The sequence below is a fragment of the Podarcis erhardii genome, assembly GCF_964252035.2.
Source record: "Podarcis erhardii genome assembly, chromosome: 7".
NCBI lineage: Eukaryota > Metazoa > Chordata > Lepidosauria > Squamata > Lacertidae > Podarcis > Podarcis erhardii.
Genome location: NC_138511.1, coordinates 29,664,603 through 29,688,553, shown reverse-complemented (window position 1 = coordinate 29,688,553; position 23,951 = coordinate 29,664,603). Strand labels below are relative to the sequence as shown.

Genomic DNA, 23,951 nt, shown 5'->3' with positions numbered 1-23,951 from the left:
AAGAAATTGAGTCCTAGTATGCTTGGCTGCTCCTTTCCGCTGTATAGTAAACTTCAGAAGAGCATGATCACTTGCGCCTAATGATCCTTCCACTTCTACCCCACTAACCAGGTCATCAACATTGGTTAGGACCAGATCTAAAATGGCAGTTCCTCTTGTTGCTTCTCCCACTTTCTGGACAATGAAGTTGTCTGCAAGGCCAGTGAGGAATCTGTTTGACCTTATGCTCTTGGCTGAGTTTGACATCCAGCAAATATCCGGGTAATTGAAGTCCCCCATTACTACTATCTCCCTTCCTTTTGCATGCTTGGCCATCTGTTCCAGGAAGGCATCATCTATGTCCTCCATTTGGCTTGGGGATCTATAGTAAACTCCCACAATGAGGTCCCTGTTATTCTTTTCTCCCTTAATTTTGACCCAAATGCTCTCACTTTGGCTTTGAGGTTCTAAATCTTGGATCTCTTCACAGGTATACACATCCCTGACATATAACGCCACTCCTCCTCCTTTCTTGTATGGTCTGTTTCTCTGAAATAGATTGTAACCCTCCATTGTTACATTCCAGTCGTGGGACTTATCCCACCAGGTTTCAGTGATGCCTATTATGTCATATTTAGTTTGCTGTACCAAGAGCTCAAGCTCATCTTGTTTATTACCCATGCTTTGTGTATTAGTGTACAGACATTGAAGTCCATTAATCATTCCCCCGTGTCTCTTATTTAAGGATTTTTTCCTCCCACCACTAGGTCTGCGTGCTCTTTGCTCCATTTGGTCTATGACATTTGGAAGATCATCTTCATCAATTGATAGACTCCTACCTTTAGGAGCACTGTCTTCCTCCCCCACATTAGTCAGTTTAAAGCCCTCCTGATGAGGTTTCTGAGATTTTTGGCAAAAACATTCCTCCCAACCGTTGTGAGGTGCAGCCCATCTCTTGCCAGAAGTCCATCTTCAAGAAACTGCAGTCCATGATCTAAGAATCCAAACCGTTCCTGTTTACACCATTTGCGAAGCCAGCTGTTCACTTCCACTATTTTTCTCTCTCCCTGGGCCACGTCGTTCAACTGGGAGGATAGATGAGATGACAATTTGTGCATTTAATTGCTTCAATTTCCTGCCCAGAGCCTCATAGTCTCTTTTGATCTTCTGGAGGCTATTGCTTGCAGTGTCATTGGTTCCCACATGAACCAAGAGGAAGGGGTATTTGTCAGTGGGTTTTATGATTCCTTGCAGTCGTTCAGTTACATCTTGGATCTTAGCCCCGGGGAGACAGCACACTTCCCGAGACATCTTGTCAGGCCCACAGATCACTGCTTCTGTTCCCCTCAGTAGGGAATCCCCTATCACCACTACACGCCTCCTCTTAGGTTTGGTCGGGGTTCTTCCGTGATCTGTCCGTTCCAAGGTCGCCTGCACATTCCCTGAGGACTGACTTTGCTGCTCATCTTCATAAGAGCTGTTCAACAGTGGAATTTGCTGCCAAGGAGTGTGGTGGAGTCTCCTTCTTTGGAGGTCTTTAAGCAGAGGCTTGACAACCATATGTCAGGAGTGCTCTGATGGTGTTTCCTGCTTGGCAGGGGGTTGGACTCGATGGCCCTTGTGGTCTCTTCCAACTCTATGATTCTATGATTCTAGGACAGTCTAGCTGAGTTCAGCTCTGAAGCAGTCATGGGGGTGGGGGAGAGAAAGGTTGTATCCAACTAAACACAGTTTCAATGCCTTCAAAGTGTTGATATTTTCACCCCCTCCCATTGCAAGAATCTCCTGATGTTTTCAGAAAGGAGGGGGCGGAAACTGCTCTTCACTTCTTCCACTCCTGCCTGCCTCTGTGTGGAGTCTGTGTGTTATTTATGTAGCGATTAGATGGCTGAATGAGAGCTGTAACACTCATGCAAGCCAGTAGCTCTTTAGTTTTAGTTTGCAGTAGCTATTAGAAATAAAAGAAGTTATGCTTCACAGCTTTCTTCCGTGTCGTTCATACTCTCTGGGTGCTCACAATGGACAGTTGTGGGTCCAGTGCATTTAGACCTGCTTTCCAGGAGTGGAAGGTCTGTGGAAGTGCTCCAGTTTGCCTAGCCAAGTCAGGGCAGAACCAGTTGTTGAGCCCAGTCATTGGCATGGGCTCAAAGGGGTTCTGACACAAAGGTTCCTGTGCTTCTGCATCTTTTTGTCTGGAATGTCCTTTACCAGAGTGACAGCGAGGACTCTGAAGAGGAAGGGTGGCAGGCTGGGGAAAACAGAGGCTTGCTTCCTTCCCATGCTGAGAGTGATGCGAGCCCCTCCTGTCCTGGAGTGCCAGCTGTAAATTCCCAAGATAGCGTAGGTCAGACAGAGGCCGGTTCAGAGGAACTGCAGAGGGGGGTGGGCAAACTGCCCCCGAGTCCCCATGGACACGACAAGGAAGTAGGGTCCAGGCTTGGTGTCAATCCAAGAGTAGGAGGGGCAGCTGATGGAGGATGTCCTGTTGGCGGAGGACCCGCCCTTTAGTGAGCTCAACGTCATCTTCGGCAGATGATTGAGCTGTGAGCTCGGACTGAAACTACTGATAATAAATCTAAGTGCAATTAAACTGCCAGCTTGGTGTGTTCTTGGTGTAAGAGGGACACCTGAAATCCTGACACTTTTCCAGAAGGCTGGCATCCAAAACCTGGGAGGATGTGGCAAATCCACAGGACAAGCCCTCCCCAAAAGCAGCCTAATGAGGGCTAGCCCTACTCAGAAGCCACAGCAAGGGGAATGTCTGATAAGCAAAGAAAATTGAAAACTAGGCCAGGGCAGATTTTGGTAGCATGGTGCCCTGAGTTACGGCAAAATTTGCCCCCTTCCCTGCTGTTATGCTGTGCCAGGCTTTGGAGAAGGAGGTGTGAGGGCTCTGTCAGGGTCCTAGAGCACTTCCACCTCCTTCCGATAGATGGACAAGGTTTTGGGAAGGAGAAAGAAGACTCTAGGAAGAACCCTGTCAAAGCCCTCATGCTTCCATACTGGGTTCCCTATCTGCTCGATGCCCAGCATGGAGAACTGATCACTCCGCCTTAAAACCGCCTCTGCTGGGGTTGGGAAATCTCTGCTTGAGCTCCTTGTATTGTCCTGGGAGAATCATGGAGAGGAGATGTCCTTGCTAGGACTTTGAGGCTACCCTGCTGTGTTTTGTTGCTGATTCCACCTGTCACTTTACAAAGGCAAAGCAAGGGATCTAAGAATAACTGTGTCTTGCATCTTGATCATGACATCAAGAAGCACTCTCCAATCTGCTTTCTCTTTTGCACGTAGCCTACTCACCACTGTGGGATTAAAAAGCAATATGATATAATAATAACCCTTTTTTCCCATTTGCATGGAACCATCGTCTGCTATGGTTAGGAGTTTTGCAGCTCCCTTGAGCCATGCAGAGGGAGGAACTGCACCTCCATTGCCGCCGTAGAGCAATCTAATGCTTGCACCTATTTGAAAATGAGTTTATTTATTTTAAAATGTAACTTCGGTTCACAGAAACAGAAGCGTTAGAAGATTTGGGGGCAGATAAAAAAGTACTTCATACAGCACATAGTTACCATGAGAGGAGAGTGTGATGGCCACCAGCTGGGATGGGTTTAAAAGAGAATTGGACAAATTCAGGAAGGAGAAGGCTATCAATAGCTACTAGCTATGAGAACGATGCTGTGCCTCCACAGTGGGAGGCAGCCATGCTTCCAAATATCCATTTCTGGAAAAATCAGGAGGGGAGAGTGCTCTTGCATTTGTCTCCTACCCACTCATTTTCCATAAAAGGTATCTGGTTGGCCACTGTGAGAACAGAATGCTGGAATAAATGAGCTAGTGGCCTGATCCAGCAGCCTCTTCTTTAACTATGTATTTTGTCTTACCTGTCCTGAATCTTCCAACATTCAGCTTCATGTCCACGCGTCCCAGTGTTGTTGTTGTTATTTATTACTTATAGTCCGCCCATCTGTCTGGGTTTCCCCAGCCACTCTGGGCAGATTCCAACAAGAGATTAAAAACACATTAAAACGTCAGTCATTAAAAATTTCCCTAAACAGGGATGCCTTCAGAAAGTTGTTTATTTCTTTGACATCTGATGGGAGGGCATTCCACAAGGCGGGCGCCACTACCAAGAAGGCCCTCTGCCTGGTTCCCTGTAGCTTCACCTTTCGCAGTGAGGGTACCACCAGAAGGCCCTCAGTGCTGGACCTCTGTGTCTGGGAAGAATGATGAAGGTGGAGATGCTCCTTCAGGTATACTGGGCTGAGGCCCTTTAGGGCTTTAAAGGCCAGCACCAACACTTTGAATTGTGCTCGGAAACATACTGGGAGCCAATGTAGGTCTTTCAAGACCGGTGTTATGTGGTCTCTGTGGCCACTCCCAGTCACCAGTCTAGCTTCCGCATTCTGGATTAGTTGTAGTTTCTGGGTCACCTTCAAAGGTAGCCCCACTTAGAGCGCATTGCAATAGTCCAAGCAGGAGATAACCAGAGCATGCACCACACTGGTGAGACAGTCCATGGGAAGGTAGGGTCTCAACCTGCATACCAGGTGGAGCTGGTAGATAGCTGCCCTGGACCCCTGAGAGAGGATTACATTTTTCTCTCTAACCGCTTCCTGCACGCTATGCATCATATTATCAATGTCCTATTCGCATTTTCTCTAAACTAAGAAGTCCCAAAGGCTGCAACCTTTTCTCATGCAGAAATTGCTGCATTTCCTTGATATTCTGGTTGCCATTTTCTGAACAATTTCCCCAGTCTAAAATATCCTTCTTCGGGAGAGGTGACCAGAACAGTACACAGTATTCCAAATGTGGTTGCCTTTCTGAAGGCACAAGATGGTGCCATTCCACATATAGAAGCCACGTGCTGGCAATGAGTCAGTGCCCTCAACCACTAAAGGAAGCAGGCTAGGTCAGGGTCTGCAGAGTAGGCTGTCTGGCACACAAAGGTCTGTCCTCCCACATAAGGTTGTCACACCCAAGAATGGAAGAAGCTTGTTTTATGCTGCTACAGAAGGTAGGACCCAAACCAATGGATTACAATGGCAAGAAAGGGGATTCTGTCTGAACATGATGGAGAACTTCCTGATGGTAAGAGCAGTTCAGCAGTGGAATGGACTGCCTCAGATAGTGGTGAATTCTCTTTCATTCAATAATAGAATTGTAGACTTGGAAGCATCCCCCAAGGGGTCATCTAGTCCAACCCCTTACAATGCAGGGATCAAAACTTTTTTCTTCTCTTATAATATCTTAACCAGGAGTGTTCTGGACCACCAAGGTTCTTATTGGTCTGACCAGTTAAAATGGATTCTGCTGGGTCAACAGCATTGGGGCACCAGAAAATCCTGCAAAGCCCTAAGTCCTCACCTGGCAAATACTCAAAACGAGAAGAAAGGAGCTTCGGACTAAATGTCAGGAAAAACTTTCTGATGGTCAGAGCTGTTTGATAGTGGAACAGACTCCCTCGAAAGGTGGTGGGCTCTCTTTCACTGGCGGTGTTTACACCAAGGCTGGGTGGCCACCTGACAGGGCTTCTTTAGCTGTGATTTATGCATTGTTGGGGTGTGTGTGTCAGACTCGATGACCATTGGGCGTACCTTCCAGCACCACAATTCTATGATTCTATGATTCTAAACTGTGGAAAGGACTCACTCAGAAGTTTCTGGTGGACTCTCCTGCATTGTAGGCTTTTAAATAGAGGTTGACAGGTCATCAGAGATTGTTTAGCTGTGATTCCTGTGTTGCAGGGGTTTGGACTAGATGACCCAAGGAACCCTTCTATAATTCTCTGATTCCACTGCTACAACTCTCTAGTATTCCCTGCTGGAAGCAGCTGGCTCCCTTGGGCTAATGATAGGGCCAGCCCAGATCATGTCCTCTGCGCTGCAATCTATCCCTTCTCAAAACTTTTACAAGCAAGGGGGAAATGTACCGAAACAAATCCCACTTCCGCTATCAGATCCTTCAGCAGAGCCAGATGATGGGCATGCCACAGTTAGCTATTACTTGGTAAATGGCTGCCTCCGTTTTTCGCCCTGCACCTGTGTCTCAGAAGATAGGACAGTGGTGGAACACATCTTCACAGCCCAGTAACTTTATTAATAGCCTGTAGTTGGCTTAATTGCAGATTCAGAGCAAGTTCTTGTAATGCTGGAGCAATTTACGCTCTTTTCCCGACTGACAAAACACTTCCTGGTTTTATTCCGGTATTTATATCCCAGCACAATTTCCCTTTTCTCTTTTCCATCAAGCGTCCTGCTTTCTTTCCACACTGAATGCACACAACCCTGAATGACTAAAGCTCGTTCCACTGGGGTGGGGGGTGGGAGTTTAGATGCTCATCCGTCACAAAGCAGAGTCAAATACCTTGAAAGCAGAGCCAAATACAAAGCAGAGCCAAATACCATCATTACCTTTCTGAAGCAGGAAACAGTAAGGCAGTGAACTTGACTTTCTACATTGTTTTAAGCACTGAGAAATCCTTGAAAACATCAAGTGAATCAATTCACTAGTAAGACTTTGACTCCAGCTATCCCCTATTTACTGGATATAGACCTCTGCTCCTAACTCTCTTGTAGTAGCATGAACTGCTAAGTCAAGGACCAGGTTTTATCTTCCAACCCCATGGCTTCCAGAAGTTAAATCTCTGAGGGCAAAAGGGTGTGTCTTGGAAACATGAAGTGCAGCAGCCTAGGCCTGTGGAGCAGATTTCACCTCGGCCAAAGCTCAACCAGACCATGTTGCTGGTCCACTCCAGCCCCTCTGCTCTTTATTTTTATACCCGAAGGGCTGTCCCATGGAAGATGGAGCAAGATTATTTTCTGATGTTCTAGAGGGGAGGAACTGAACCAGTGGATCCAAATTACAAGAATGGAGAGTCTGACTAAACATTAGGAAGAATGTTTTGATGGCAAGAGCTGATCAGCAGTGGAATGGGCTCCCTTGGAAGGTGGTGGAGGTTGAATGTCCACCTGCCAGGGTTACTTTAGCTGTGATTCCTCCTTGCCAGGGGTTGGACTTGCTGACACTTGGGTTCCCTTCCAACTCTATGACTCATTGGAGGTTTTGAACAGAGGTTGAACAACTGCCATGGGTTCTTCCATCATGATTCTTGCATTGCAGGGGGTTTGACTAGAGGACCCTTGTTGGTCAATTCCAGCTCTACAGTTCTATGATTCTGTGATTCTATGACACCATCAGGCAGCATGGCCAACAGCCGAGGGTGATTGGAAATGTAGTCCATGGGGCACAATTTCCCCAGTGCCTGTAACCAACAGAGGATGAGTTTGAACCATGCCAGTCAACAACGGCAATGTCTTTGTTGTCTTAACGCTAGAGTCTTGATAATTCCCTCCATCTGCTTCTCTCTTTCTCCCCCCTCTCTTCCCCCACCTCCTACCATTGGAATTCTGGGCAGAGGCTCCTCTGTTGCTTTGAGAATTGACCATCTAGCCTGTTGTGTTCAAATACACAAATGTGTTTACTGTATGCTGCTCCAATAGTGCTGTAATAGGCATCGGCAGGGAGCACCATCCATTACCGCCAGAAATGTGATGGGAGAGATGATATTACAATAATTGCAGCACCCTGGAGGTCCCCGCAGATGTAGCGATATCATGTACTCTTCCCCCCACCCCCTTGGCAGTGTAAAAACAAAAAAAGGAAGAATGATAATTTAGGCAGGCTTCTGTTTCGTTAAAGGCATGCTTTTGATGCTGAGCTCTTCTGAGCTTCAACCTATGATTGATCGGATTCTGTTTTTCAAATGAATAAAGCAATAGTGGAGAAACTTTGGCCTGAGAGTCAAATGGGCACTTCCCACAGCCCTCTGTACCTGGCCCTCAGATTCTCGCTAGACCATGACCCTTCTGCAGCCATGCCCCTCACTGGTCCTGCTGTACATCCTTCTTGAAATGCTTTTTTCCAAAGCTGGAATGTGTCTTTGACTTGTGATAATGCCTTCTGCTTGCATAGGTGAAGGACTGCTTGAAAGCCAGTATGGTGTAGCAGTTAGCATGTCTGACTAGGACCTGGGACTCAGCCATTGAGAAGCTCACTGGGTGATGCCTGTCACTGTCTCTCAGCCTAACAGGATTGTTGTGGGGATTAATGAGGAGGTGGAGGAGAACCATGTATGCCACCTTGAGGTCCCTGGAGAAAAATGTGGGATATGAACGCAATAAAATAAATAAAATGGTGCACTGGCAGGTCTTTATGGTTGAAAGGCAGCTGTCAGGTTTAGCACTTCTCTCACACAAGACATGACACGCTGGCAGTTTGACTGGCTGAGGTTTATTTATCAACAACAGGCTTTCAGCAATCCAAGCTTCCCTCTACTCATACCTCACTGTCGGAGTCAGTTGACTCAACTGGCTTCCGGCCCCTTCCGAGGCCAGATATACACCAAGCCCACCCCCACTTCCTGCTGGTCTTCCTTTGTTCTAATCGCTTGGTCCGCCTCCTACTTCTTGGAGACTCAGGTGCAACCAATTCCTCCTCCTCTGGAGCTGAATCCAACCCCCTCCTATCACCTGCCTCCTGCTCCTTTATCTTTGTGTTGCTGCGAAAACTTACAGGCAGCATTCCAGAGCGAGAAGAGCTTATCTCACTTTTGTTGTGAGAACAAATCAAGTTCCTGTTTTCCTCTGCCTCTTCCTCCCCCTCTGCAGACTCCTCTCTGCCGGCCATGTCTCTGACAGCAGCATACAATACAAAACTGAGTGTTACATTTGGTGCTCCTTGAACTGTGTCCTTGAACTGCAGTGATGCCTTTTGTTTGTCTGGATGGATGGATGGATGGAGATAGAGTGTAGAAAACATGCACAAAGAAGCCTACTCTACAGAGGCAAAAGCACCTGTTGTGCTACGTGACATTTTCCTTGGACCCCACCATGTGGCTCCAGAAGGATGTCCATGAGAAGCGGTGGGCCTTTCAGGCGTTCATCATCCCTAGAATAGACCCATGAACTGAGAGCAGCTGGTCACACTTATTCCATGACTTTGATGGGTCCAGTCTGCCCTGAATAAAACTCTTCCTGGATTGCTCATCAATTCTGCCAGGAACCCTGGCCCCATTGGCACTATCTATTTAAGTGTGGTATCATACCGCTTCAGACACCTTTAGGTGAAGAATCATCTAAAGAAACTGTATGTCACGGATGTTGAGCGTTGCTAGGAGACCCCCCTGTGCCCTTCACAGAGCTACAATTCCCTCAGTACCCTGGGAAGGTGGATTGATTGCTAAACCGCTCTCGGAATTGTAGTTCTCTGTGGGAGGGGAATAAGGAGGTTTCTAAGAACTCTCAGCATGCTTAACAGACTACAGCTCCCAGCATTCTTTGTGGGGATCTGTGAGTGGCATGGCACTGCTTTAAATGTATAGTAACAAAGGCGCCTGGGAGAAAGCAAAGGAGAATATTCTGGGCCACCACTGAAGACATTCCTAAACTCCTTCCCCCAGTGGACCTAGAGAGCTGCTACAGGGGAATCATTAAGAGACATACCAAGCTTAAGGTAAGGTACTTAGTGTGCATTTTGCCATTGACTTAAACTCACTAGGCAGTTTATGCAAATGCCCCCTGTCAGCTTCAGACCTCCATTTACAATCATGCTTGACCACCTTCATACCCCTCAGGAGTCCCAAACATCCCATTTCCCCCCGCAAGAGGACAGTGGCCATTTTGGGCACTGTGATCTCATGTGATCTCATGCTCAAAAGAAAGTGTTTCCTTTGGGGCCAAGATCTCATGTAGTGCCCCAAAACACATGTGTCTTTGGGAGGTGTCTATTCTGGGGCCATGATCTCACTTGGGTCACTTGACTTTTGTGGAACCGCAGCCCTAGAAGACACACATCCTGGGGGTTTTTTTTGCTTCAACCTGTTGGAAAGTATGCACCTTGCAGGGTTATTATAAACATTTGGAAGACAATGCATGTGGAAAGATTCAAACAACCACAAGTGGTCCCTGCAGCTCCCTGGGAAGAGGGACTGATTGCTAAAACCACCGGGGAACTTTAAGTGCATTGTTGCTTAATCCTTTAAATATGTGTGTGGGCACAGATGGAGGAGCATCCCCCCTTTCCCATTGTCTTCTAATTTGGGCAACACCACCTGGACTAACCATGCTGAATCAGACATCTTGCTGAGCCAAGCCTTCCATTGCCTGCTGACTTCAGTTGAATGGGCCCCTGCTGCTCCACACCAACCTTTCTGGGCAATGTTTGATGCTCTAAAGCCTTCAGGACCAATCACTCCCTCTTTCCTATATCCTCTCCAGCAGTGGTGGCTGCTTCACTTGGGAGGATGGGGCGCTGCCCCAATCAACCTCAGTCTGGAGGAGAGGGGTATTGATGGCTATTAGTCAAAATGACTACGAGTTGCCACCACAGTTGAAGGCAGCAGTTGTTTCTGAATGCCAGTTATTGGAAGCCACAGGAGGGGAGAGCGCTCTGGTGCTTGAATCCTGCTTGTGGGTTTCCCACAGGCATCTGATGGACCACTGAGAGGGGAGAACGCTGGACTGGATGGAGCATTGAAAGCTTTCACTGATTCGAATTTTGCAACTTGGTGCCCCAACCAAAGAAGATTTACCAAAACGCAAATATCAAGGGGAAGTTTGCACAGATCCAGAAATACATTGAAAATAACCCGAGGAATCTGTTTGCAAAAAATGTGTACATTAATCAAAACTGCGTGCAAAAAAGTGTTTTTTAGGATAAATTCACACTAAAATGCTGGAGCATTTTAATAAGGATGTTTTTTTTAAGCACTTTGCAAGCTGACAAAGAAATGTGTACGTATCCCTCCAGGAATGCTAATTAAAATTTGGTGCTAAATTGGCTTTTGCATTGGTGTTACATAGGTTTTCCTTTAGACCAGCCTCTATACCTGAAGACTTTCTAGTCTTCAGGTATAGAGGCTTATCTAGGGGAAAGTTAAGTATTTTTGATTAGAAGATCGGCAATTTCTCTGAGAACTCTTGGGTAGGTGTCACCCGGACCCAGTCATTTGTCAGTTTTTCTTTTGTCTATTGGGCCTAGAACTTCATCTCTCATCACCACTATCTTCCTCAGTTCCTCATGCTCATTTCCTGCAAAAGTTAGTTCAGCCTCCAGGATCTGCCCTGTGAAGGCTGATACGAAGAATTCATTCAGCTCCTCTGTAATTTCCTTATCCTCCTTTAGCAGTCCTTTGACTCCTTTATTATCCAAGAGTCCAACAGATGGTCTTCTGTTACCAATGTATATAAAGTAACTCTTGTTGTTGCTGTTAATATTTTTAGCAATGTACTCCACAATTTTTTATTTTTTAAAATCATCCCTTATTTTCTGCTTGCAAAAAGCTTGTGCTCCTTTTAATTCTCTGCATTTGGACAAGACTTCCATTTTTCGAAGGGAGCCTTCTTGGTTCTAGTAACATCTTTGACTCTGTTCATTAACCACGCTGGCATTCTTACAGCTCTTGTGGTACCTTTCTTGATCAGCAGTGCACACTCCAGTTGAGCCTCTTATACTATATTTTTAAACAATCGCCAGACATTTTGAGAGATTTAAACCTCTTGACTTTGCCTTTCAGCTTTTTTTTTTTAACCAATGCCTTCCTTGGGGGGGGGGAGGGGGAGTTTCCTCTTTTGAAAGTAAAATCTGACCATGCTGGATTTTCCTGACATTTGATCATTTGCATGCACATTTAATTTAATAGCGCTATGGTCACTGCTCCCAATTGCTTTGACATCATTTACAGGTCCTGGCGCATTAGAGGGGTGTTTGTGGAATGTGAGGGATCAATTGAGAGAGCTTATAGGATAAAAAATATTTGCTGGGTTGAGCTGGGGATTGCTTGCCCATTGCTATATTAAATAAACACATGAACAAAGCATAAATCCAGACAGCCAGTGAAAAAGCAGAGCAATTTGGGCACTCAATAAGTGCTATATGTGTTTTGTTTTGTTTTTTTGCAACCATACCGGGGGTGGGGGAGAGGAACAGCAAGCAAGCTTTTAAGCTTCTGTCAATTTGTTATTTGAAATAGACTTTCTAATTTCTCTCCTCTTTCATTCTTACACACACACGCACACAAGCTGGTATTAGCCACCCACATTGCTAAAGAATAAATAAGTGCTATTTTGCCCTGAGCTATCTCCAAGTAGCTCTCACTACTTTTCCAGTTATGCCTTCATTGAGTCACACTGTCTCAAGCTTAGTAACCATCTTTGGTGTGTCAGGAGTGCTCACAACACACTTCTGGGCAGCTTCAGTGTATCAAAATATGCACTTCGTTTTCCTTTTTTTCAGAGGAAATTGGAGCCAGCTGGGTGATTTCTTGTCTCTTTCGCTTACCTTGAAATCGGCTGATTTGGCACTATTTGGCGGGATGAGGCAATATTCGTTCTGGAAGAAAAGAATTGCCATTTTATTTTCCCCAGAATTCCTCATTCTGAGGTACGGTGTCAATTTGGGAGAATTTGCGAAGGCCCCCACCATTAAAAATGACTGCCTCATTTGCTGTTCACTTGAAATGGCCATGTACAGTTTTACAAAATGGGGTACAATGTTAAATACTGTGTCCCTTCCACACAAAAAAGATGAGACACTGATGAAGCAAGCTTGTAAAAAAATAAATACTTCCTGTCTAGATTTTAGAAATATGCAAGCATCATCCAAAAAGCAAATGAGCCCAGATATATTTTATTTATAATTTTTAATCACGGCCCCATGTCATTTGGCAGGGAGGGGGAGAGCATGTATGGAAGAGGGGAAGACTGCAGTACTGCTTATGTCCAACCTGAGGTAAACCCCACCGATGTCATTTGGGATTACTCCCAAGTAGACAGGCTGAAGACTCAGTGAGATGATTTGGCTTACAAAGTTGCTGGTGGGGCAATAAAAAAATAAACAATTCCCCCCTTAAATGACTGGGTTATTTCACCCATTTTTAGTTAAATCCCTCATTCTCCCTGCTCATAAGCAACATTGTCTGCTTGACCATATTGGGCCCTGAAAAAAAACCCTAAAAAGCGGCAGTTGGGGCTCCAAATTCCAGAGCTCGGTGTGGTCACTATGACAATGGGATTCCAAGCCAGTCCAACCCATTGAGAAGCAGGTTGCAGGTCCCAGTGGTGCTCACTACCTTTCTGGACTTGGATGCAGGCAGACACACCTTTGGGTCTCTCCTGCCAGTTGATTTTGGTTGTGCCCTGGTCCTCAAGAAGACTGATCAGAGTGAGTGTCAACACTCCCGTCCACAGACAGTTGCGTGGGGAAACAGACCACCTGAGTCCGATTTGTAAAAGCTCCTTGGGATTTTCCTGCACCCTGGCCCCAACTGGAATGGCCCAGATAAGCACTATCTCCACCTACCCATCCCTCCAATGGACCCAAATTTATTTCTGTTCTCTATTGCAGAGTGTCCAAGAGAGATGTCTATGAGCCCACCTGCTGGGTGTCATAGAAGAGGAAGTTTCCATGGTTCCTCCTACAAGCTATCAGGCTCCTCATTTATTAATATTAAATGCATCACAAACAATGTAGGATCCAGATGAACCGCAGATGGGGAAGTGTGTGTGTGTGGTTATCTTGCCTTTTAAAAACACAGGTCCAATTGTTAAAAATATTTTCTCTTGCACAGAGAGAGAATAATAGAATTCTAGGGTTGGAAGGGATCCCAAGCATCGTCTGGTCCAATGCAATGCAGGAAACACAGCTAAAAAAATCCCTGACAGATGGCCATCCAGCCTCTGTTTAAAAACCTCCAATGAAGCAGAGTCCTTCACCTTCCAAGGTAACCTGTTCCAAAGTTGAACAACTCTTGCTGTCAGAAAGTTCTTAATGTTTAGTCAGAAACTCTGTTCTTGTCATGTGAATCCATTGGTTCAGGTCCTCCTCTCTGGAGCAACAGAAAACATCTGTTTTGCATTCAGGAGGTCCCAGGTTAAATCCCTGGCATCTCCAGGTAGGTCTAGGAGAGACCCCAGTCTGAAACCCTGGAGACCTGTTGCTGATCAGTGCAGACAACACTAAGCTAGTTAGACCAAAGGAATAACTCTGTATAAGGCAGCTTTCTACGTTCCTATGTTGGACTACAGATCCCATCAGCCTCAGTCACCATGAGGCTGAGGCTAATGGAAGCTGTAGTCTTAAAAGATCGGGAGAGCATCAGGTTGCAAAAGGCTGACCTAAGACACCCTCCCCCATTTCCTGCAAGATGTAATGAACCGAATGTCATGACTCAGCTGGACACACAGAGATAAATGCCAATTTGTCACATAAGCAAGAACTATTCATGTACCACAGGGCACTGATGAATGATTATAGCAGATCAGTCAGGTTCCCAATCAAATGACCAATCAAATAACATTTGCATAATTTGCCAAATGTAACAGAGTTTATTCTGTTCAGGGATCCTTTCGCAGAACGTGTTGTCTCTTGATTTGAGCTTTTATTCTGTGACCGCAAACCTGTCACACCACTGTAGTGGGAACATTACCTGGCCTTTGCTAGCTCCAGCAAAGGTACGTGCGCACGCGCGCATGCATGCACACACACACAGTTTCTAGTCCTCATGAAATAGGTTTGGAAAATGTGCAGAATGCATAGAAGCACCCACCACTTGCTGCAGTCAAATTGCCTTTGCCATCAGCACCTTGAGACCCATAAACCATCCATGATTAACTGTACACTGAGTGGAACTGGAACTGGAACTGAGTGGAACTGACCACCAGCTGAGATGGATTTAAAAGAGGATTGGACTAATTCATAGTGCAGATGGCTATTGATGGCTCAGCTTTGCTTCCACGCTTAGAGGCGATAATGCTTTTACAAAGTGTGCTGGGCTTAATGAGCAGGTTCTTCTTAGGTTCTTATGAACTAGTTACTAGCTGGGGACTAAGTCAGCAATTTGAAAATTTTGTGCTAGGGAACAAATCCAGTTGGCTTCAGAACACTGTGGGAACTCAGTCATTCTTTGCATCCCGATTGGTTGGGATCATCCATATGAAAAAGAAACAAGCACCCCACAAAAGAAGAAAAATAGATATTGTGGGGCAGTAACAGTCATGGGAGCTAATGGTAATATACAGAATTTTTAAAGGGTTATTAAGCCTGGGGTTGGCAAAGTCTGCCTTTTACTGCAAGCCTACCCAACTCAGGCTCCCACCCCCTTTTGCTAACCAAAATTCACACCGCTCAGAATTCCCAATGGAGTTCTCCAGGCATGCCCACCTCTACCCCAAATATGCATGAATAAATGTACATACTAGGCAAAATTCTCACACAGATATCTCTATACAGTGGTACCTCTGTTTAAGAACAGTCCTGTTTACAAATGATTCAGTTTACGAACTCCACAAAACTGGAAGTAGTGTCCCAGTTTGAGAACTTTACCTCGGTCTAAGAACAGAATCCGAACGGTGGAAGGGAGGCCTCGTTAGGGAAAGCACGCCTCAGTTTAAGAATGGTTTCAGTTTAAGAACAGTTTCGGTTTAAGAATGGACTTCCGGAATGGATTAAGTTAGTAAACCGAGGTACCACTATATTAGGGTAAATGCTTACTAAAATGCTAATGAATTTCCATGAGGGATTTAAAAAAAAAAAAAAAAAATAACAAGATGGAGATTGTAACTATGAGGGACTAAGAGATATTGAAATTGGGTCTGAACCGCCACGGCGAAGGCGGAGACCCATAGAAATCACAGGCGGAAGAAGCCTGTGAACTTGGGATTCGGCTGGCACCATTCGCACCTCCCCTACTCGCGGGGAAACCCTGTTTTGGGGATCCGGAGCGACGTGGGGTGAGTGGCGTGGTGCTTTGAATCGACTGCTTCTTTCACGGAGTGAAGCCGCATTGCTATTGTCAGAGAGCGCTGACTTTTTTCCTGTGGACAATTGGACTTTAAACAACAACCTGTGAGTAGAACGGAATATTGGATTTTTAAATACCTTAATTTGGCAACGAGCGGGGAAGGTTCAAAACAGGAAGTCCGCCTTCCCTTTTTGTAAATAGACTGAAGCAAAGAGGTTGCAAGCTAAGGTCTTGGAAAGCCTCATGTAAAGGATTAAATTTCCATTGATTGAAACCATTAAGCCCCCCTTGGAAGCAGGGGAAGAGGGGGGAAATTGTGGACTGTGCATCCTGCAGGAGAGAGTGATAAAAACTAAATTATCACTGCTCTGAACACCTGGGAACGGGCTGCCAGCAGATTGACATTTGGAAGAGTTCATTGACAGCAAAAAACAGTTAGTTAATAAGAGAAATATATTGCTTTCACTGTCCGCTTCTGTGTTTTAAAAGGAAGAAAAAGCAATTGAAAAAGTAACTGAAAACTGAAACTATTTTACTTTTGGAATTGTTTCGGAAAGGATTGATACAAGTGGAGATTGCTCCCCTCTAGAGGGAGTTTTTGAAACTGTTACAAGAGTGGAGCTGAAACTGTTACAAGAGTTGAGCTGAGGAATCCAGCTGTACGATAAGAATTGTGAGAACCAGAGACTGACCTTGGACTAAAATGTCGGAAGATGAGATAATAGTGTCTGCATTTTGCAGGATAGATCATTTGCTGAAACAGCTTCACAAGAAGATAGATGCTATGGCTACTAAAATTGACATTTCGGGACTAAAAGTGAATATCAACACAGAAATAACTCAGGATCTGGCACAGGAATCTATTCCAACAGGGCAAATCGTTGAAAAGGAGAAGGAGAAAGTTGCTGTTGTTGAACTTAAAGTAATACAAGGGGGAGCCTTAACCTCACAGAGGCAGGTCGAGGGTTACAGGTCGGGGCCCTTTGTGGTTGAAACTGGAAGAGGTCAGATTTCCATGATTGGAACCTGGCCTGGACTAGAGGGGGAAGGTTGGAGAGACCCCCTTATGCAGGGATCAATTGACATTTGGGACATGGATTTGGGTCGGGAGGGGATTGGAGCTCTGGGGGCCTTTGGATTTGGAGGAACCTTGAAACAAAATTTGAAATATTTTATGGATCCTAGTTTTAACTATGGAAATCTGGTTGACCTGTCGAGATGGAATAAAAGTGCTGTTGGGTCGGAGCTTCCCCAAGATCTGCTCTCTTGGCAGAAGGGATGTGGAGAAGAGTTAAGAGCCTCGGACATAAAATCTCCAGGTTGATGGACTATATGGAATTGACGGAAAGGACTGGCAGAGGCCGAGACCAGGAAGAGGAGACGGTGAAGAAGATTGGAAAATTTAAAGTCTATATAGGGAAATTTTGTAAAATTTAATGAGGGATAGAAAAATCTTGGAATGGAATTTCATTCCTTAGTGGAAATGTTTTAAGAGGTTAAGTGTAAATAGGTATATTAGATTTAATGGGGAATAAGATTAAAAATATTTTAAGATAAAGGATTTGCTGAGATAACGTATAGAAGTGGAATACAAGGAGGGAGGTGAGAGGAGGTCAATGAAACAAGGGAATGAAAGATAATCGTAAAGGTATGATGTGTGTTTTTAAATTGTTTTTGTTTTGTTTTGTATAGTTTATGGTGTTTAGATGTTAAGGTTGTGTTTTGTATTGTCTATATTGTATTGTTTCTTTTGTCTCTTCTTTCTTTTTCTTCTTTTTCTTCTTTTTGTAAGTTTTAAAAGCAATAAATATCATTTTTTTAAAAAAAGAGATATTGAAATTGGCAGGCTCACCATCCCTTATTTACATAGCTAATTGTCATTGGTAGGTGGGTGGGAACTACCCAACTAAAATCATTATTTTAAACTCCAAAATGGAACATCAGTTGCAGCCTTAGCTGAGGAAGGGAGAGGGAGAGCCAAATCATTCATAACCACCCACATAATTGCATTACTTATTGATATTTATGTATACAACAGTTTTCTCAAAAAGGCCAGCTAGAAAAAATAGCAGAGACAAATGGTCCCCATTTCCAGCCTCAAGATTAATTCTAGCTGAAAATCTAGGCTGGCTCTAGTCAGAACTGTCTCCGAGTCTGTCAGCAAATCAGATGACTTACCTACCTGTCCCACTGAGAGGCAAGAAAAGGACCGCGGTGGTTGGAATGCAGAATGAGTCTTGGAGCCAGCTGCTGAATGAAAGGTGAGCAGAGTTCATCTCCAGATCTTAGGAGCATCAATGTTCTTTTGAAAGAAGAAAAGCATTTGGAGGGACATTGACAAGGAATCCAGAGGGGGAAGCTTTTCAGATGGAACTTGAACATATTTGCAACTGTGGTGAATGGTTTCAAGACAGAAGTTTAGTTATCATCCTAGAGGGGAGCAAAATAATGTGTGTATTAAGATAAGCACAGGGAGGAATGCCACTGATAGGTTCGGAAGTGGAATTACAATAATAAGTTCTCTTTTCATTTATGTGTCCCTTATTTAATTTTGGAAACCATAGCTTAATACAGAAGTTCTATCTTATCAGCCCATTTTAATACTTTGCCTTCAAAGATATCAGTTGCTGGAATTCCTTGTAAAGATAGGAACACTTCTCTGCCTGTCTTTCTCTCCCATTTCTTTATATGAACAAAGAAACAAAATGAGAAAAATATTTGATACAATTTTTGTTCTCTGACTTCCCTATTTATGTTATTGTTATTTTTTTGTATTTCACAGCTATTATTAATGTTGTTATAATGGCGATGGGCTGGGAAAGTATACACTGTCTGTGTAACCCCTCAGAGGTACATATTATCTTGTGTATGTGTTTCTAATCGGGGGGTTTGATAACACAAGACATTTATGACACAGATTCCTGGTTGATCTCTAGAGACCAGCTGAGTATCTTCCTTGAGAAGACAGCTAATTTATTACCAAGCAGGTGGCAAGAGTATCTGCCATTTCTCTCAGATCTGCTACTATTGTTCATGCTTAGCTTGTAATTTTTTAAATACCGTATTTTTTGCTCTATAAGATGCACTTTTTCCCCTTCAGAAATTAAGGGGAAATGTGTGTGTCTTATGGAGCAAATGCAGGCTCCTTTGCTTCAGCGATAGCAACGCAAAGCCTCCTAAGCACAGAGGGAGAGCTCCCCCCGCACTCCGGAGGCTTCGCATTGCTTTTTTTAAAAATATTTTTTATTAAGGATTTTCTTGTTTTACAGAAGTGTAGTGCCTCGTTTTTTCTTCTTCTTCTTCTTCTTCTTCTTCCATGTAACGTTTTTACAAATCCGTTTCATTTGTTGAGGCATTAGGGGGAGAAGAAAACAGAAAGAAAAAAGAAAGGGGGGGTGGGGAGAGGGAGGATGGATGGGGGTGGGGTCGGGTGGCGGTGTTTCTATTATGTTTAATGTATGTAGAGTTTGGTGTCAGCGTTGCTTGTGTTGTTCACTTGTGTTCCTTTGGTGGTGAGAGAGGTTGGGGTTGGCTTAGGTTGTGATTGTTTGCTTGTGATTGGCTGTGGTGATCTTTGTTTTCGTGTGTGAGTGAGGTGGGTGGGTGTTTTGGATCAGGTTAGCCATATTGATTTGTATGCTGTTGGTGGATTATTGTCGTTGTCCTGTTGGGCTGTGTATGTGATAAAGGGGAGCCATACCGGGGTGAAGGCCCGTATGTGATAAAGGGGAGCCATACCGGGGTGTTTGTCCCCGTGTCAGTTTCAGTTTATTAGTTAATTTTTCTAGTAGGGCTGTTTCCCATACTATTTGGTACCATTGGTCCATGCTTACTCCTGACAGGTCTCTCCAGTGTCTGGTTATGATGTTTCTGGTTGCTGAGAGCAGGTGGGTTATAAGTTCTTTGTGGTGTAAATGGGCATTGTTGTCTTGGAAGATGTTTAGTAGGGCCAATTCTGGGGTGATGTCTATTACTTGCTTAGTTATTTTACATATTTCTTGTATGGCTGTTGTCCAGAATAGTTGAATTTTGGGACACTCCCACCACATGTGGAGGTATGTGCCTGAGGAGGTGCACCCTCTCCAGCATTTTGGTGAGGTTCCTGGGTGTATTAGCGCTAGTTTCCTTGGTGTTAGGTACCACCTGTAGGTGAGTTTCAGTGTGAGTTCTTTTCTTTTTGTTGATATGGATTTAAAAGGGGATTTAGACCACATTCTGGTCCATTGAGTGGGGTTAATCTCATAGCCTATGTCATTCTCCCATTGTTTTTTGATTGTGTCTAGGGGATTTGCGGGATTTTGGAGTAGTATTTTGTATATTGCGGATACCGTCCCTTTACCGTTTCCCTTTGTTGTTAGGAGGAGGTTTTCGAAGGTTGTCAGGGGCCTAGTTGCTGCTGATTTTACTGTTGGGTTGTTTAAGAAGGCATGTAGTTGGTGTTGTGTTAACCAGGTCATTTGGGTGTCTTCTAGTTTGTCTTGTATTTCTTGTGTTGACAAGGGTTTGTTATTTTTATAAAAGTCTATTAGGCGATATAAGCCTTTGGTTCGCCAGGTTTTTGTCTGGAGGTTTTGTGCTGCATGGTAGAATAATGGGTGGTACGCCAGGGGGATTAGTGGGGATGGGGTTGGGGATAGTTTGCCTATTTGTGTTTTCCATGCTTTGAGCATGGTCTGTGTGTACCTGTTAAGTGTTGTGGGAATTTTCTTTAGTTTGTTTGGGAGGAGTGGGTATGTTGTGGTGCAGGTGTTTTCAATTGTGTCCCTCTCTAGGTGTACCCATTGTTTTGTCTCATCTTCTAGTATATATGGGATTATATGGCGTATTTGGTTGGCATTGTAATATGCTTCTATGTTGGGGATTCCCCATCCTCCTTCTGAGGTGGGGAGGTGCAGGTATTTGGGGCTTATTCTTGGTTTTTTATGTGAGAAGATGAAAGAGTGTAGTTTTCTCTGCCAACTGCGAAGTTGGGTTGAGGGGATCCAGATTGGGAGGGTTTGGAATAGGTAGGTTAGTTTTGGGAGTGTGATCATTTTGATCATGGCTATTTTGTCTGAGAGAGTGAAATTCGTGTTATTCCATCTCTTTAGGTCTTTGTTAATTTGTCGCCACAGGGGCTTGTAGTTGTGGAGGTACAGTTTATTGAGGTTTCTGGTTATTTGTACCCCTAGGTATCTGAACTTGGTGTGGCAAAGTTTTATTTTGGTGACCTTCGTGAGTTCTTTTTGGGTGTGAGGAGGGGTGTTGAAGCACATAGCTTCTGACTTTGTAAAATTTACCTGTAGGCCCGACACCATTGCAAATGTGTTGAGTTCTCTGATTAGGGAGGTTGCTGTGCTTATGGGGTCTGGTGTTGTGACCATTAGGTCATCTGCAAAGAGCCCTAATTTATAGGTTCTGCCTTTTATTTCCACTCCCTTGATGTCTGTGGCTGCTCGGATGCGGATTGCTAAGGGTTCCAGAGCCAGGATAAATAAGAAGGGAGACAGTGGGCATCCTTGTTTCGTGCCTCTTTGGATAGCTATAGTATTAGAATCCATATTGTTAGTTCTGCATTTTGCTGAGGCTTGGGAGTATATTTGTTTGAGGATTTGTAGGAAGTTGGGGCCAAATTTCATGTTAGTTAGTACTGCTAATATGTATTTCCACTCCAAGCAATCAAAGGCTTTGAGGATGTCTAGGGACATAATTGTCAATGGGAGTCTGGTTGCCTTGCTGTGTTCGATCAGGTTCAGTGGCTTCGCATTGCTTTTGCTGAAGCTGTCTGAAGCCCCCGAAGCACAGCGGGAACTCCCGCTGCGCTCCAGAGGCTTCAGGCAGCTATCCGCAAGCCTTCGGAGTGCAGCAGGAGTTCCCACTGTGATCTGAAGGCTTGCGGATAGCCACCTGAAGCCTGGAGAGCGAGAGGGGTCGGTGCACACCAATCCCTCTTGCTCTCCAGGCTTCGCTTTGCTGGAGAGGCGCTGCACAGTTTTCCCTCTCTGCGCAGCGCCCCTTCAGTGAAGCGGGAGGAGAAATGGAAGGGGCTCCGTTTTTCCTGCCACTTCGCTGAAGGGGCGCTGAGCAGAGAGGGGGAGAATTTTTTTCCCCTGTTCTCCCCCTCCTATGGTCCGGTGTGTCCTATGGTCCGGTGCATCCTATAGAGTGAAAAATACGGTAATTGATTTTATTGAGGCCACAATGTTGAGTTTAATAAGTTGCATTTTTCCTCCTTATTGGTTAGGTTGACTGCAATAAACACCCGACACCAGACAGCCTCACTTCCTGCGACCTTGGAAATGTGCTAGCAGAGTAAACAACACTGGGGTCGAATGAGCTCATGATCTGACTCCATAAAAAAGAGATGCACGGACTCCAAGAACTTGTCTGACACCTCCCCTTTCCCCACCTTCAAGGCCCTTAATGTAGGTCTGTTTATTCACTTAACGGATGTGTGAGCACCGTCTGAAATATTCAATATGACATGAATAATGAATGTGGCAGGGCATGGCACATGATGTAGACTGAGTTCAGGGTTGTAGCACAGTGCTCTGGATTCTCCCCTACACACACACACACACACAGCTGCCTCCCCACCCCACATGCTTCCTCAATGGCTCCCTGAAAGAACCCAGAAAATTGCAGTGTCTTCCCAATGTTCAGTCACCATAGCAACCCTTCTGTTGACGTCTGACATCTTGGCCTGGCTTGAAATTCATTTGGCAGCTGAAAGTGAGCCATGGGTGTGTGTGGGCTTCCTCATCCTAGCAGTGGGCTCCCCGATCCCCCCTGCACCACCCTACGATCTCAAGCAATTCCTTTCAAAGCCCTCTGCGGCAAAGGTCCCCCGGAAGAGATTCTGCACATTTAATCCCGGCCATTATCATTAGCGTTTTAAATTTCTGTTACATGCAGATGGGTGGGTGGAGGGGTTTGGGACTGAGTTGGGAAATCCAAGTAGGCTTAGGACCCCGAGGGAACAATAACGAGATGGGAGATGAGTCCATCTGGAAAGGAAAGGCGGGGATGGAATAGGCTGGTTGGTAGCAGGAACCCTGGGGGGTGAACGAAATGCTAGTCAGGAAAGTTCACTGTGGATCCCGATGCAAATCTATTTCCCGAGCATCTCAGAGGGGGTAGAGAAAACAAGTTCTGAAGGGCTGTTGAAAAGCGTGTGTGATCGGCGAAGGGAGAAATTGAAATGTATGGGGAGGGGATGGCAAATTAGGCACAGATAATAGCATAATGGAGCAAGTGCTTAACATATTTGTTGCAGAGTGCGCCATGTGGGAACATGGGGGAACTGATTAACCTGGGCCACAGAGGCAGTAGAGTGGTCTGTGGCCTGGAACCAGCTTTGGTAGCTTACAGGCTTCTCCCATGCTCAAGCACAGACCAGTCTTTGAAAAACCCTCAGAGGCTGCTGGATTGCATTCTGGTCCGAACTAGCATTAGCCATTGTTGGAAGCTCTGTCCATATCTAGGCACAGGGGAAACATTCAACTCAGTTCACAGTGCAAGACGAATCCACCCAATTCTCAATTTGAAGACTGAAATGCAGCTATCTTTCAAAACCCGCACTTCTTGGGATTTCGCAGTGCAGTCCTCTATCCTGGGAATGTGTGCAAAAATGCATATAGTAGGGTAAAGAAGAATGCATTAAAATAATAATATATTAGTGAAAATATCATAGAAATATATGACATACGGGGAATTAAATATATATATGTATATCTGGGGAAACTGAGTCAATCTCTGCAGAGATTTAGAACAGCTGCCCACCCTCAGAGAAGGCTGCTCGCAGTGCCTCTGTGCAAACTTCTCTTCCAATTAGAAAGCATCTTCAGGCTGCATGATCCATAAGCTCCTCTGAGAGTGAGCAAGTCAACTCCTTACATACTCTAGAAGTAAATAACTGAGATTAAAGGAGAACAAAATGCACAATCAATTTGGGCTCTGTAAAAAGAGTGCCTCTCAACCGCCAGAACAATGTGGGAAAACTACTCCAACCACCAGAGGAGCATGAGAAATAAAGTTCACAATGGATACTGGCCACAATGGCTATGTCCTGCTTCCACTGTGGGAGGTAGTGATGCTTCTGAATACCAGTTGCTGGAATGCAAAGCAGGTGAGAGTGCTCTTGCACTCAGTTCCTTCTTGCGGACTTCCAATTGGGACATCTGGTTGGCTA

General features: G+C 44.9%; 1 long non-coding RNA gene across 1 annotated transcript; it reads left to right on the top strand.

The window, feature by feature from the left end:
* Window positions 1-13,069: 13,069 nt before the first annotated feature.
* On the top strand, window positions 13,070-13,529 carry LOC309347058. The gene is made up of 2 exons (XR_014158804.1): window positions 13,070-13,203; window positions 13,387-13,529. It is a non-coding gene; the product is annotated as an uncharacterized lncRNA (long non-coding RNA).
* The last annotated feature ends 10,422 nt before the right edge of the window (window positions 13,530-23,951 follow it).